This window comes from Musca domestica, unplaced genomic scaffold, assembly GCF_030504385.1.
Source record: "Musca domestica strain aabys unplaced genomic scaffold, Musca_domestica.polishedcontigs.V.1.1 86, whole genome shotgun sequence".
In the NCBI taxonomy this organism is placed as follows: domain Eukaryota; kingdom Metazoa; phylum Arthropoda; class Insecta; order Diptera; family Muscidae; genus Musca; species Musca domestica.
The window spans coordinates 2,733,762-2,750,011 of record NW_026712421.1 but is presented as its reverse complement, the minus strand read 5'-3'; the positions used below and the strand labels follow the sequence as shown (position 1 = coordinate 2,750,011).

The 16,250-nt window shown below is 34.9% G+C and overlaps 1 protein-coding gene across 1 annotated transcript in view; it reads left to right on the top strand.

Annotated features, from left to right (window-relative positions):
- The window catches only part of LOC131806742 (Y+L amino acid transporter 2-like), a 53,809-nt gene that overhangs the window by 11,649 nt on the left and 25,910 nt on the right, over positions 1–16,250 (top strand). The window lies entirely within an intron of this gene.

Here is a 16,250-nt window from a genome sequence, read left to right as displayed (position 1 = left end):
TGTATAAATCATCACACGCAAACCTTTCAAAAACTCCCTCACTTTGACCAAAAGAAAAAAAACATTACATAAACTTAACCATTAGTAATTCCAAAAGGATACGCAATATCCTTGACCCCAATTTCAGTCGAAAAAAAACAGTCAATGTTTGTCATAACACATGAAAGCAGGACACAAAACAATAACAATAGCACGTTTATCGTAGTTCCTTACATACACACACGCAGCCGGCTAGTTTTGGTGTTTTCATAGTTTCCAGTTTATAACGAAAGAAAGAAAGCAAAAGAATGGAAAGTTGCCAGTTTTATTTTGAGAACTTGTCGCCGTTTGACGTATCAAAAAATAGAAAACAACAAAAACAAAACTTATCACAACAACTTACTGTTGTTAATAATGGTATGGTGGCAGTTAATCACTTGGCTGTTTATATTTCATCAAATGCCGGCCTGCTGGAGGAGGTGTTTAAATCACGATTCGGTGTTTTACTACTACGTCCATCCAATGACTTTCAGGATACTATGGAGGAAACATGATTTCTAAAGAAAATCATTTAAAATGGCAATTAAATTATGCCTTTTTTCGATATCACTTCTGATTTCAATTGGTATTTTCAATATGTCATTCCAACACCACAAAATAATCGTCTGAGATCTCTTACAGTATGAATCCTTGATCATCATAAAATTCAAATTCTGATGGCAATCTTCTTCTGTCCTTTGGTTGATATAACATTGTTGTATTTAGAGCTTTGTGTTTTTATCAAAACCTGTCTAATCCGGTCCGCGTTTTTGACCTAAAACTTAAGTATTTAATGTCGTTTATTAAAAACATAATTACACTGTGTAAGAAATTTCGGGGAAATCCAGTAGATTATGAAAGTAGAGCTAGATAGAGTCGAAATAATCTAAATAAAGTATTTTTTGTAATTTTTGGTTTAGGACTCCTTGGAATCCTTACATATTATACATATAGTATCTTAGGCAATATTACAATATTAGGCGGTACATCTATTAGGATATTCGGCATTTTTATAGCTTTAGCAGCATTTTTTAGGCTTTTTTTTTCGTTCTTTCCAAAGGGTGGACCTTTTTTAAAAATTCGACAAGCTGAATTTAGTTGTTTGATATCAGTGTACGACTGTCTGACTGTCCATCCGTCTGTCCATGTATTTTTGTAAACAAAGTACAGTTCGCATTTATTGTCCCATCCAGATGAAATTTTGCACAAATCATTTGTTTGGCCCAAGGACGAACCCTATTGAAATTGGAGATAATCGGTGAAAATTTAGATATAGCTCCCATATATATCTTCGTCCGATTTGCTTTTTATTGTGCACCAAACGTGTAATATCAGTCCGAATTGTATGGAATTTTGCACGTACGATCAGATTGGACCTGAAAATAAGTATGCCAAATTTGATCGAAATCGGTTCAGATATAGATATTGCTCCCATATATATTGTTCATCCGATTTATTTTTGTCCTCCGCAGCCGTAATATGCACTCTGAAACAACTATTTTTGGGAAAATATATCAAATATAACTCAGAAATACCCTTACTAAATTTTATCAAGATCGGTTAATATTTGGATATATCTTCGTCAGATTTGCCTTTAATTATGCAGCAAAAGTGTAATATTTGGTGGAAATCGGTTCAGATATAGCTATAGCTCCCATAAATATTGTTTATTCGATTTGTTGAAATTGCCCTGCATAGCCATAATAAGGACTCCGTAATAACGATATTCGGGGAAATATATCAAATACAGCTCAGAAATACCTTTTCCAAATTTACTTGAGATCGTTTTAGATTTATATATGGATCTCATATATATCTATCCAATTTCAAGTTAATCATGCACCAAATGGATAATAAAAGCCCGAATTGAAAAGGCGCAAATGCCTCGATAAAGTCAGTAGAAATCGATTAAGAAGAGGATATTCCTCCCATGTATTAGTTCCTTTGGACTTTTAATTATTACTATAATCATAGTTGGTATAATTTTATTCTCACAAATTAAAAATTAAAAAAAATTAAATTAAAACGTTTATTTGTTATGTGAAGCTCTAATAAATATGCAAAATGGTGTAGGGTATCATAAAGTCGGTCGGTTTAATGGTTTAATCTCACCCTGTAGCTCCCATATATATCTTCGACCGATTTCACGTTTATTGTGAACCCGATGGTAGATATCAGTCCAAATAGAGTGAATTTTGGTACTTCCGACGGAATTAAGCCTAAAAGCAAGAATAAGTTTAGATTTGTTCGAATTGGTCACCTTTGGCACGACTTATGGCCTTCAAACGGCCAATGAAACCGATAAAGAATGTTGTTCAGCGGTATTTTATTTTACACAATTTTTTATTTGATTTTGCATGTATGTTCCACAAGACCCGAATACACACATATTTGTTATGGGAAATCCAGAGTAATATAGGATATTATATAGTGACCCTTTATGAAAATTCCAGGAGCAAATTTACCAACAAGGAAGTGATTTTTAGGAGAAAAAATCGAAGATAACGTGAAGTTTGCCTTATCTCACCCCCTTCTACTTCAAAGACTTACTTTTCATCTCCGTAAACATTCCCCTTCCGTTTATGGATTCAATCCCTCCAAGCACATATATTACAACTCTGTTAATTAAGCCATAAATATAAACATACATATATTCAATCAAATACGGTGCAGCCAAACAAGCCACTAAAACAATAAACGTGAAACTGATTGTCTCTGAGGTTTTAATCAAAAAAAGCAAAACTTTTACTCCAATAATTAGATTTAGGTCATCTATTGTTCTCACATAGAAAGAATACACAATAGATGACATATAGATAAATTATTAATGGAAATCACAACATTCCCTTGGGGCTAATGTGTTCAAAAAAAGACTGAAGATAACTTCCAAGGCAATCACCGTCACCATCATCTCTGTCCAATAATTCTGGCCAGTCATATTTAAAAACCACAGACATTATGGCTTTCGTGTTTCTTACCAAAAATATTAACAAAGTTCATTAACTCTTTACTTTTACTTCTTTGAATGTTGTTGTTGTTCTCCTTTTGTTTCTTGGAAATAATGATCCACAAATACTAAATACTCCGATCATAATACAATTACCTTTCACATTTTGCTCTGGTGCTGGTTGGTTGGTTGGTTGGCAGGGGGAACACAACCAATTACAGTGGTTTTTATTTGAAATTATGTTGGCATTTCATGTTTTTCTCTCTCTCTCTCTCTTCATTTAAATTGTTTTTTTTTTTTTTTTCTTAAAATTGTTAACAAGAAATAGAGTTGAAACCATAACACAAAGTCAATTATTATTACAAACTGTGTTTGAGAAATAAAAAAAAAACTCTGTGTGCCTTTGTTAAATTGCAACATATCAATTTGCAATTAATTTCTAATAACCCAGCTCACAATTACAGTGGCAAACAAATCTTTGAATATCACTACTGCCACTTTATGATTGTCAAATAAAAGAGAAAAACAAATACAGGGTGATATAAAAATAATAATTACAATAAACCAATAAAGAAAGTCTTAAAGTCGGGCTGGGCCGACTTTATGATACCCTACACCCCTTTGCATATTTAGTAGAGCTCTGCATTACAATTAAAAGTTTTTATGGGAGAATTCAATCATACACGCTATGATTATAATTATAATTTAAAGTTCAAAGGACTAAATATGCCGAAGCATTTGTATCTTTTAAATTCGGACTTGTATTGCCCATTTGGTGCACAATTAATTTGAAATCGGATAAAAATATATATGGGAGCTATATCCAAATCGGAACCGATCTCGATAAAATTTAGCAAGTGTATTTCTGAGCTGTATTTGATATATTTCCCCAAATATTGTTGTTACAGAGTGCATATTACGTCTACAAAAATAACAAATCGGATGAACAATATATATGGGAGCTATAGCTATATCTGAACCGATTTCGATCAAATTTGGCATACTTATTTTCAGGTCCAATCTGATCGTACGTGCAAAATTCCATATTATTCGGACTGATATTACACGTTTGGTGCACAATAAAAGGCAAATCGGACGAAGATATATATGGGAGCTATATCTAAATTTTGACCGATTATCTCCAATTTAGGGTTCGTCCCTGTGCCAAACAAATGATTTGTGCAAAATTTCATCTGGATACGGCAATAAATGTGAACTGTACTTTGTTTACAAAAATACATGGACAGACGAACGGACTGACATGCATAAATCGACTCAGAATGTGATTCTATGCAGATCATCAAAAGGAACTATGGGTCTAACTTGTTTCCTTTTGCCTGTTACAAACAAATGCACAAAGACATAATACCCTGACCACCTTGTGGTGTAGTGTATAATAATGTCGTCAAATTTTAGAATTAGTTTAGATTTCTTCGAATTGGTCACCTTTGGCACGGCCAATGAAACCGTCACACGCTGCCCGAATGTTGTTCTGTGGTATGTTGCCCCATTCCCGGCGAGGCGCTTGCTTGAGGTAATCGACACTTTGGTATTTTTTGTGCCAACATTGCTTTCCAAAATACTCCAGACACAATAGTCCAATGAATTGGTATGCGGAGATTTTGGTGGCCATTGTACGCTGGAAATGAAGCGAGGAACCTCATTTTGTAAAAATAATTGGGTGCCGCGTGCTGAGTGCGATGGTGCTGAGTCCTGTTGGAATGTCCAAGGTCTACGGCCAAAATGTTTGCAAGACCAAGGCTTTAATACACCCTCCAGAAAATTTTCGCGATAATATTCGGCATCTATTCTGATGCCACGGTCGATTAATACAAGCGGAGAGCGACCATCGACTGTTATGGTGGCCCACACCATCACCATGGCCGGCGCTTAAGTTCTGGTGGCCAACCGAAGGTGCACATTTTTAGCGGACCTCCTTGGCAAGTAAACACGATAATTTTGTTGGTTTACAAACTGCTGGACAACGAATGTTTTCTCATCGGAGAAAACCAAATTCGGCAATTCACCACTTTCGGCCAAGCGAATCAACTCTTTAGCTCTTTTGAATCTATTTTCTTTTTGTTGCGCTGTAAGTTCTTGCCCTTTTTGGAATATAAATGGCTTTACCCCGAGCTCATTTTTCAATATTTACCGAATGGAATATTGCTACATGTTCAGCTCAAGAGCCATTTTTCAGCCACGGCCACACGGGTTTCGATCAAGTCGCTTCTTTATTTTCCGAACCATTTCTGCTGATGTTGCTGTTTTCTACCGTCCACAGCCTTGACGTCAGGCTACGTTACGCCAGTATCACGGAAACGAGCGATAGTTCAAGTTTAAATGCTGCAGTGCTCTAACGAGGGCCTATTGTGGTTTTCTAGCCAAATATAAAGAAATCACACTATCGCATTTGAATTCCATCAGGAATAACTTTTTTCCGGAAAATTCTCACCAAAATGCTTTTGTACGCTTGTAAACAATATAATGATCTGTCACTGGAATAATTTTAACAGCTGTCGGACTAGTGGCTTAGAAATAACAGCAATCTGAAGTTGGTTGCAGTTTTTCCATCTCGCTCTGTATATGGGAGCTATAGCTTCATCTGAACCGAATTTCGATAAAATTTGGCATACCTATTTTCTGGCCTACTTTGGTCGTATATGGAAAATTCCGATGAATTTTGGGCTGATATTACACGTTTGGTGCACCATAAAGGTAAATCGGACGATGAGCTATATCTTAATATTGACCCATTATCTCCAATTTCAATAAGGTTCGTCCTTGGGCCAAACAAATGATTTGTGCAAAATTTAATCAGGCCATAAATGCGACCTGTGCTTTTTTACAAAAATACATGGACAGACGGACATGCATAAATCGACTCAGAATGTGATTCTATGCAGATCATCAAAAGGAACTATGGGCCTATCTCGTTTCCTTTTGCCTGTTACAAACAAATGCACAAAGACATAATACCCTGACCACCTTGTGTAGGGTATAAAAAGATATCATAATATCATAAAAGTTTGTATTATATTTTCAAATTTGAATTTCAAAACACAAATCTTTTTCTAATGAACGTTTTCAAAATGAATGCTTTGCCGTAAAACCAACCATTTCTAAATAGATAATTCAAAATGATTACATGATTGTATTGGCAATGCAATTAACTGTAATTAGGTGTAAAAAAATCTACACAGTCTGTGAAAAAAGAACCCAATGTTTATACGCACTAATTATTTCTAGCAATCAATCATCGACTCAGGCTAAACTAGCTCAAACTAAGTTTCTTAGTCATATTCTTTGTATTAGCGATTTCTTTGAAAATGTCAAAAATAATTGTTTGGGTAGGTCAGTTTTTAAAAACCAAACACACAAAAAAAACTGAATATTTTCAAAAATAATTTATAGACAATTTAAGATAATAGTCATCGAGTGTCTATAACGTCACGAAAAAGTTCATTGTCTGTCGTGGATAGCTAGATTAAAAAGAGAACAAGATTTCGCTTTATCAATTGTTTGCTTTAGCTGTCATCACAACAAAAGCAAGAATATAAAACAAAAACAACAACAAGGCTTAATTGCAGATCTTTGACATCTATAGCAATTTCCAGCTGATAATGATAGAATTAATGCCGGTTTGTCATATGTATGTGTGTATGTTGTTGTAGCTATGTGTTTTAATCTGTAATTTGCGGATATTTATTTGCATGGCACGAGAGTATACACTTTTAAATAAATAAAATCATGTTTCCTTTTTCCTGTATGCGGTGGTGATAAATAATTATTATATTTAAAACAAAACACCGATTTGATCTTTTTTACTCAGGAGTGAAATTTGCTCCAGAAGAGGGAGTTTTTTTAGACTCTTTACTCGTTTTGTACCCTCCATCATACTATGGTGTGTATATTAACTTTGTCATTCCTCGAAATATTCTTTGTCAACGTAAAATTCAAGTCGATTTAGCGATGTCCGTCTGTCTGTTGTAATCACGTATCTTTCGAACGAATTGAGAAAGAAAGCAGTAGGCAGGATAAGTTCGTAAATGTAGGTCTACCTTTTCATATAGCCCCCATATAACGGTACCTCCCAATATTCGGTATTTTGATGATATTATTCACAGTAGTAGTTTCAAATTACGTATTTAGAGTTCGTAATGGGAACTACAGTCTGTGATAGAAAATTGGCTATGCAGGTCCAGGTCTTCCTATAGGTCCCATATATCAGTACCTCCCTATATTCGGTATTTTGACGATTTTAGGTACAATACTCACCGAAATTATTTGAGATGTCGTGTTTGAAGTTTGTAATGGAACGCACAGCTTGTGACAGAAAATTGTCTATGCAGGTCCACGTCTTCGTATAGCTCCGATATAACGGTACCACCCTTTACACAGTATTTTGATGATTTTAGCTACATTATTCACCGCTTTTATCAAGTTTCGAATTTGAGTAGGTACTTGTAGATTTTAACAGAACTTTTAACGGATTTTATTTTTTGAAAACCTCCAAATTCATCCCAAATCAGCGTAAAATTCTAAGACGATTTAGACCTGTTCGTCCGTCTGTTGTAATCACGCTACAGTCTAAACGAATTGAGATAGGAAGCTAAAATTTTGCAAAGATCTCTCTTTTGTCTGCAGGCAGGTCAAGTTCGAAGATGCCCCCATATAACGGTACCCCCCGATATTCGGTATTTTGATGATTTTACCCACATTCATACAAGGAGTTCCTTGTGGGTACTTTATCCCTCGGAAGAGATTTATCTATATAGGTCCACGATATCGTATACCCCCATATAACGGAACTCCCTATATTCGGTATTTTGATTATTTTAGCCACATTTTTCAATGGAATTGTCTGAAATTCCACACAAGGAGTCCCTAATGAGTATTTCATCCCCTGAAAGAGAATTGTCTTATTGTCCATATCGTATATCCCCCATATAACGGTACCCCCCGATATTCGGTATTTTGATGATTTTAGCTATATTTTCCAATGTCTGAAAATCCACACAGAGAGTTCTTTGTGAGCACTTGAACCCCTGAAAGAGAGTTGTCTATATAGGTCCACAATATCGTATATCCCCCATATAACGGTACCCCCGATATTCGGGACTTTGATGGTTTTAGACACATTTTCCAATGGAATCATCTGAAAATCCATACAAGGAGTTCCTTGTGAGTACTTTACCCCCAGACATAGATCTGTCTATAGAGGTCCACAATATCGTATCATCGGCACCTTCCGATATTGAGTATTTTAAAGATTTTAATAGCCGGCCGAACTTACTGCTTTTTTACTTGTTTTCATATAACGGTCTCACTCTCTAACACTCGAATTCGAGTAGAGTGAAACTCGCTCTAATAATTATAAGTAATGTCTCTCCTAGTTGTTATACACTACTCCGTTGGAGGATATATTAAGTTTATCATTCCGTTTGTAACATCTCGAAATATACATTTTACAACCCACAAAGGTTGTTTATCGACAACAATGGCTTTGATTTCGAAGCAATTATAGGCTAATTGACAGTGACAGCAAAGCTATTAACACTGAAAAGTTGTTATCACTAATCAATTAAGGCACATTCACATTCAAATTAAATTATTTCACGCATCTAATATTGTCTAAGGTACCAAGTGAAGTTTTCAAAACAATGCGTACGTTAATGCTTTTTTTTGAAACAATTCATTGCCAGAATAGAATCAATTGTTATATACATTTGGTTTGATTGATTGTTCGCATATTCTATTAAATAACTAAAATGATCACAGATTTCTTGCGAAACATTACAGAATTATATTAAATATTGCATCACTTTGATTTCAAGAAAAAAAAATCCCACAAGAAATTCCCTGATCAATGAAATACTAAAAGTCACAGTTGTAAAATTACATCACGTGCTTAGATAAATTATCCCAGCAAAAAGTACGAGAATTACATTCATAAATAAAAACCCTTCTTTACATTTATGCAGGTGGGCGAACCGAGATGCATATGGCAAATACAAATAACAACAATAACAAAAAAAAACAACTTGTAACGTCAACATCATAACATTTATTATGTTCACGTGTAAGAATATTGAATAAAAAGTAGTAGTAGTGAGTAATTAGTAATTTTGTAGTCATTATCCAGATACTTTGGAAATTTATTCACTCACTGCAATATCCCGTTAATTTCAATTTCATTAAATTTTCTACAGAATTTTAAATATTTCTTTTTAAACCAGGGCTGTTTAAAAGTAAATCAGTACACTATTAATAATGATAAACAGGGTGAGATGAAAAAACTGCAACCAAATTCAGACTGCTGTCATTTCCAAGCCACTCGTCCGACAGCTATTGAAATTATTTCAGTGACAGCTCATTATATTGTTTACAAGCGTCTAAAGGAATTTTGGTGAGAATTTTCCAGAAAAAAATTTATTCGTGATGGAATTCAAGCGTGATATTCAAGCTGGTGTCTTCTTTATATTTGGCTGGAAAACCGAGTGGCTTTATTTTATATGTGAATAAATCTTTTGTGTCTCATACCATCGCTCGTTAACGTGATACTGGTAGCGTAGACCGTCGTCAAGGAAGTGGGCGGAAGAAAACAGCAACATCAAGAAAGAAGTACAAGAAGTACAAGAACTTAAACCGCAACAGAAAGAAAATTGACTCAAAAGAGCTAAAGAGTTGCTTCGCTTGGCCAAAAGTGGTGAACTGCCGAATTTGGTTTTCTCAGATGAGAAAACATTCGTTGTCCAGCAGTTTGTAAACAAACAAAATGATCGTGTTTACTTGCCAAAGAGGTCAGCTGAAAATGTGCACCTTCGGTTGGCAAAGTGTCGATCACCAAAATACCGCAGAGCAACATTCGGGCAGCGTGTGACGGTTTCATTGGCCGCTTGAAGGCCATAATTCGTGCCAAAGGTGACCAATTCGAACAAATCTAAACATATTCTAAAATTGGATGCTATTTCCGACATATTTTGCTTTCAATCAATAAAATTAAAAAAAACAGTAAAGAAAGTCCTAAAGTCGGGCGGGGCCGATTTTATGATACCCTACACCACTTTGCTAATTTAGTTGAGCTCCGCATAACAATTAAAAGTTTTTGAGGGAGAATTCAATCATACACCCTATGATTATAATTATAATTTAAAATTCAAAGGACTAAATATGCCGAAGCATTTGTATCTTTTAAATTCGACCTTGTATTGCCCATTTGGTGCGAAATTAATTTGAAATCGGATAAAAATATATATGGGAACTATATCCAAATCTGAACCGATCTCGATAAAATTTGGCAAAGATATTTCTGAGCTGTATTTGATATATTTCCCTGAATATCGTTGTTACGGAGTGCATATTACGGCTGTGGGTAACAAATACAATAAATCGGATGAACAATATATATGGGAGCTATAGCTATATCTGAACCGATCTTCACCAAATTTGGCATACTACCTTCTAGACTAAATTCGATCGTATGTGCCAAATTCCATCCCATTTGGACAAATATTAGACGTTTGGTGCACAATAAATGGTAAATCGGACGAAGTTATATATGGAAGCTATATCCAAATCTGAACCGATCTCGATAAAATTTAGCAAAGGTATTTCTGAGCAACATTTGATATATTTCCCCAAATATTGTTGTTACAGAGTGCATATTACGGCTGCGGAGGACAAAAATAACAAATCGGATGAACAATATATATGGGAGCTATAGCTATATCTGAACCGATTTCGATAAAATTTGGCATACTTATTTTCAGGTTGGTTGTATGTGCAAAATTCCATACTATTCGGGCTGATAGTACACGTTTGGTGCACAATAAAAGGCAAATCGGACGAAGATATATATGGGAGCTATATCTAAATTTTTTCCGATTATCTCCAATTTCAATAGGGTTCGTCCTGGGGTAAAACAAATGTTGTTTGCAAAATTTCATCTCAATCGGATAATAAATGCGACCTGCATTTTGTTCACAAGAATACATGCATAAATCAACTCAGAAAGTGATTCTATGCAGATCATCAAAAGGAACTATGGGTCTATCTCGTTTCCTTTTGCCTGTTACAAACAAATGCACAAAGACATAATACCCTGACCACCTTGTGGTGTAGGGTATAAAAGTACAAGAACTTAAACCGCAACAGAAAGAAAATAGACTAAAAAGAGCTAAAGAGTTGCTTCGCTTGGCCGAAAGTGGTGAACTGCCGAATTTGGTTTTATCCGATGAGAAAACATGCGTTGTCCAGCAGTTTGTAAACAAACAAAATGATCGTGTTTACTTGCCAAAGAGGTCAAAACGTTCGGTTGGCCACTAGAACTCAAGCGCCACTATGATGATGTTGTGGGCCGCCATAACAGCCGATGGTTGCTCACCGCTCTTATTAATCAACCGTCTCCACTCAATCAGAATAAATGCCGAATATTATCGCGAAAATATTCTGGAGGGTGTATTAAAGCCTTGGGCACGCAAACATTTTGTCCACAGACCCTGGTCATTCGGGCAGCGTGTGATGGTTTAATTGGCGGTTTAAAGGCCATAATTCCTGCCAAAGGTGACAAATTCGAACAAATCTAAACTTGATTTTATGCAGTTTTTTATATCACTCTGTATTGTTTCTGATATAGGCCATTTTTTGGCAATAAATATCAAATAATGAAGAAATGTCAGGACCGATATGATAAAAATGTAAACTTTAGTTTAGGTCTTAACAAATCATAACTTCCCTCCTGTGCCGCTACGACAATCCTTTCCTTACAACCATATCCAATTTTATAAACCATTTTCACAATAAAAAAAACTATTAAATATTCTTTTTCAAATTCATAGTCGCCGGTATGTTTGATTATTTTTAACAATGACTCACAATGACTTGGTTTGTTATTTTGTAGTTGTTGTTGTTATTACTATTGTTTTATACATAAGAATAATGAATAAATTAACATAAATCTACAACATTATGTATTGACCGATGAAATGCCGGTACCTCAAACATTTCATTATGACCAAAAGAAGTCTGTTGCCATCCCCCCAAAAAAAAACACGTACTTGACCACCTGTGTGGCTACATTTGTATTCAAAGGTTAATAAACTCAGCTATAAGTTCTTAAATTAGAATATTTTTTTATTTTTTCTTTTATATGAGTTTGAAAATTTCTAAACCATAAACTAAAGGGGGTCATAAGGTTGTTACTTTAATTATTGTGTTATTTTATAGCAAATATTTCTTGTGGTTTTGCCAAAAGAACTCGATATTAATGTTTTCAAATAAAAAATTGCTGGTCATGCTTGAAGCTGTGGCGTGTTAAGAAGTGAAGTGAAATGCTTCATGGCCGGCGCTTGAGTTCTGGTGGCCAACTGAAAATGCAAATTTTCAGCTGACCTCTTTGGCAAGTAAACACGATCATTTTGATTGTTTGCAAACTGCTGGACAACGAAAGTTTTCTCATCGTAGAAAACCTAATTCCACAGTTCACCACTTTCGGCCAAACGAAGCAAATCTTTAGCTCTTTTGAGTCTATTTTCTTTCTGTTGAAGTGTACGTTCTTGCAGTTTTTGGAATTTCTATGGCTTTACCCCGAGCTCATTTTTCAATATTTGCCGAATGGAATATTACTTTATGTTCAGCTCACGACCCTTTTTTCGGCTACTGCGACGTTTCGATCAAGTCGCTTTTTTCCTTTTCGAACCATTTCTGCTGATGTTGCTGTTTTCTTCCGTCCACTTCCTTGACGTCGGGCTACGCTACCTGTATCGCGGTAACGAGCGATGGTACGAGACACTAAAGATTTATTCACATTTAAATGCTGGAGTTCTCTAACGATAGCCACTTGTGGTTTTCCAGCCAATTATTAGAACATTAAATATTAGAGTTAGACCCATAGTTCATCAAAAGCAATCACATTCTGAGTCGATTTATGCATGTTTGTCTGTCCATGTATTTTTGTAAACAATGTACAGGTCGCATTTATTGTCCGATTAAGATGAAACAGTGCACAAAATATTTGTTTGATATTGGAGATAATAGGTCAAAATTTAGATAATGCTTCCATATATATCTTCGCCCAATCTGTCTTTTATTTTCACCAAATGTGTAATATTAATCTAAATACGATGGTATTTGGCATATATAACCATAAGATACAAATACTACATTTTCTTTGGAGTGAAAGGATAGGGCTGAAACTCCGAATTTTGATATTGAGGTCGATATGTTGGTTTGTAGGGTTTACATATGGATATATTGAAATAGATTATGATAAAAAATTAAATGTGGATCCATCTTGCAATGGTTTTACTAATATTCTTCTCGGTTAACTTCAAAATGAAAGATTTTGAAGACTTTTTGATATAAAAGCTAATTATTTTTCAATTAATCTTTCCGAAAAATTGTACTCTTTGAGTCCTAAAAAGGACTAACACGAACTGCTGAAACAAATCTAAAATTTTAAGGTGGACTTTTTGCTGAAGAAGGGTACTTGTAAATTTAGAAGTATTATTTTTACAATTTAATTATTTATTTATTTGGTAGGGCATAAAATAGTCCGACAAGCATGCCAAAATCCTGTTTACAATTTGTTTATCATCATTTTTCTAGTTATACCCTCAACAATATATACCTTCTCTAATATATAATCATTTAAAAAGGCGAAAACGTACCTAGTCCAAATAATGGTTTTAGGCCCTAGGTATCTTTGGACCAAATCCGTTTGGAGTGGGTTTAGCGATGTCTGTTTGTCCGGATGGTTTGCACTCTCAAAGGGTAAACCATAATATTTTTGTCAAACTTAAATCGAGTTCGGAGATGGGCAATATCAGTCCACTGCTAGTCTGGTACCTCCCCCACAAAATGTCGAAATTTTCAAAGAAAATATTTTGCTGCCCAGAAAGGGAAAGGATGGTCGGATTTTGCCCCAACTTTGCGAATCCCAATATTTGCAAAAGATCTAAGAGTCCGATTTTCTTCAAATTACACACACCACAATACTTATATGAAACCAAGGTCTGGTGTGAAGATGGAATATGTCGGTCTCCTTCTTCTGGTACCTCCCCCTCAAAGGGTCAAAATTTTTAATATCATAAGCGATTATAAAATCCGAAATAAGTATCCGGTTCTCTTTATATTTTGCACATCCCATTATTTCCACTATCACAAGATCTGCCGTAAAGATAGAATATATCGGTCCACTCCTTCTAGTAGAATTTTAAATAGCCATGATGCTCGTAAAACGTGAAATAAGCACCTGATTATCCTTGAATGTCACACATCTCAATACTTCTACAAAAAAAATATCTGCTGTGAAGATGGAATATATAGGTCTCCCACAAAGGTTAAACATTTTCAATATCCTTTTAGCTCATAAAAACGCGAAATTAATATCCGATTCCAACCAGAATTGGTGCATCTGAATATTTCCGTCAACACAAGATCTGTTTTAAAGATTGTAGAGCATTTTTTCTGGTACCTCTCCCACAAAGAGTTGACGATTTTGAAAAACAAAACTTTCAAAGAAAGCAAAACAAAAACGTGAACATATACATACAATATTTCGGCAACGGATCTAGAACCCATTAGGACACAAAAATACCAATTTTTAGACAAATCAGCGAAGAGATGTGACAACAATCGTCAAAATACCGATTATCTGGAGGTACCGTTATATGGGGCTATACAAAAACGTGGACCTATACATACAATGTTTCGCCACCGCAGCCAGAACCCATTATGTCCAACAAATACCAAATATTTAAATAATCCAACATTGGCTGAGTCATTTGATTATTGTTATCACAATAACATTTGTACAAATATAGAAACTAGAGCAGATTTGAGCTGTTGTTTTTGCTCTGTTTATAGAATTAATCAACTGACATTGACATTAAACTCGACTTGAACAGTTGGGATTAACTTATTTATTTGCAGTAAAAGATACGAAGTATAATTTACATAAGTATGGAAAAAAAGATAAAAAATTAATAAATGTAAAAACAAAAATCATAAGCATACGAATTATTGGAACTACTAGAATGTAAAAGTTTTCACAACGATTAGTGATTTTTCCTTGATGGTATTGAAAAAAAATGGCAAAACTAGTAGATTCTTGTAGCTCCCGTAGCAAAGCAATATTTATACCCTACAACACTTTGTGTTGGGGGTATTATAAGTTTGATTGGACCAAAAATTATGTAACACCTCGAAATTCGAAATTTAGAAGGTCAGAATAGAACCCTATTCCGTTTGGAGATGATCGCATAATATATAGGGGTCGAAATTGACCAAAAACTGAAAAAATCCTGATTTTGCAGTTGCTCTACAGGTCGCAATTATGGACCAATCGACGAATCGAAATTAGCATAGGGCTAGAGCTTAGGGCTGGCCCGAAGCCTTCCAATTTTGATGGTCATTGGGTAATATTTAGTGGGTGAAATAGGCTATAACATTTGTGTTAAATTAAAAGTCAAATCTTCCATTAAACCGCGAATATTTTTAGTCCCGGCGAAATCACAAATAGACGAACAGGTCAATTCTGACCGTTACGTAGATGCCGATAGTAAATATATCGGATATATATAGCGAAATATATACAATGTGTATAAACAAAGGAAGGGGATGTTAACGAAAATGCTTATATCTCAAGAATGGCTGTACCGATTTTGACAAATTGTATCAATTCTGAATGCCCTCCTGGCATAAAAGAATAAAATCTAAAATTGGATAAAAAGATGCCAATAATGATGTTAATATAGATTTTGTAGTATTTTGTGACATTTGTTTATTTTTTCATATTTTTTATCGCATGCGATTTTTTCAATTTGACTTATAATATTGCGGTGTACATTTTGTAATATTTTTTCACCTCGCAATACAGGTGGGAGCTATTATATACAGATTGCCATTATCGTCCGATTATCACGAAAATTGTCACAAGGGTAGGGTAAGGCTGAGAAGGGCTGGGCCTATTGTTTTTAAAGATGTCCGCAATATATTGGGGGGTTGAAATGGATCAACAACTAAAAACTTTCCTGATTTTGCAGCCGTTATAAAGGTCATAAATGGAAACCAAAGGACACGAAATCTCGCATGAAGTTAGAGTTAAGGACGGCGGGTGGAATGGAGCACTATTTTTGTGTGAAAAAATACCAACATTACTTACGGGCGATATCCGAAGTACACAAAATGCGAACTTCTGGCTTTTTTATGCTGTTTTCGTTGACGAATATAGCCAAATATCGTAGACAAGCAAATCTTATAGATGAGTGTAAATTTGGAATACAGA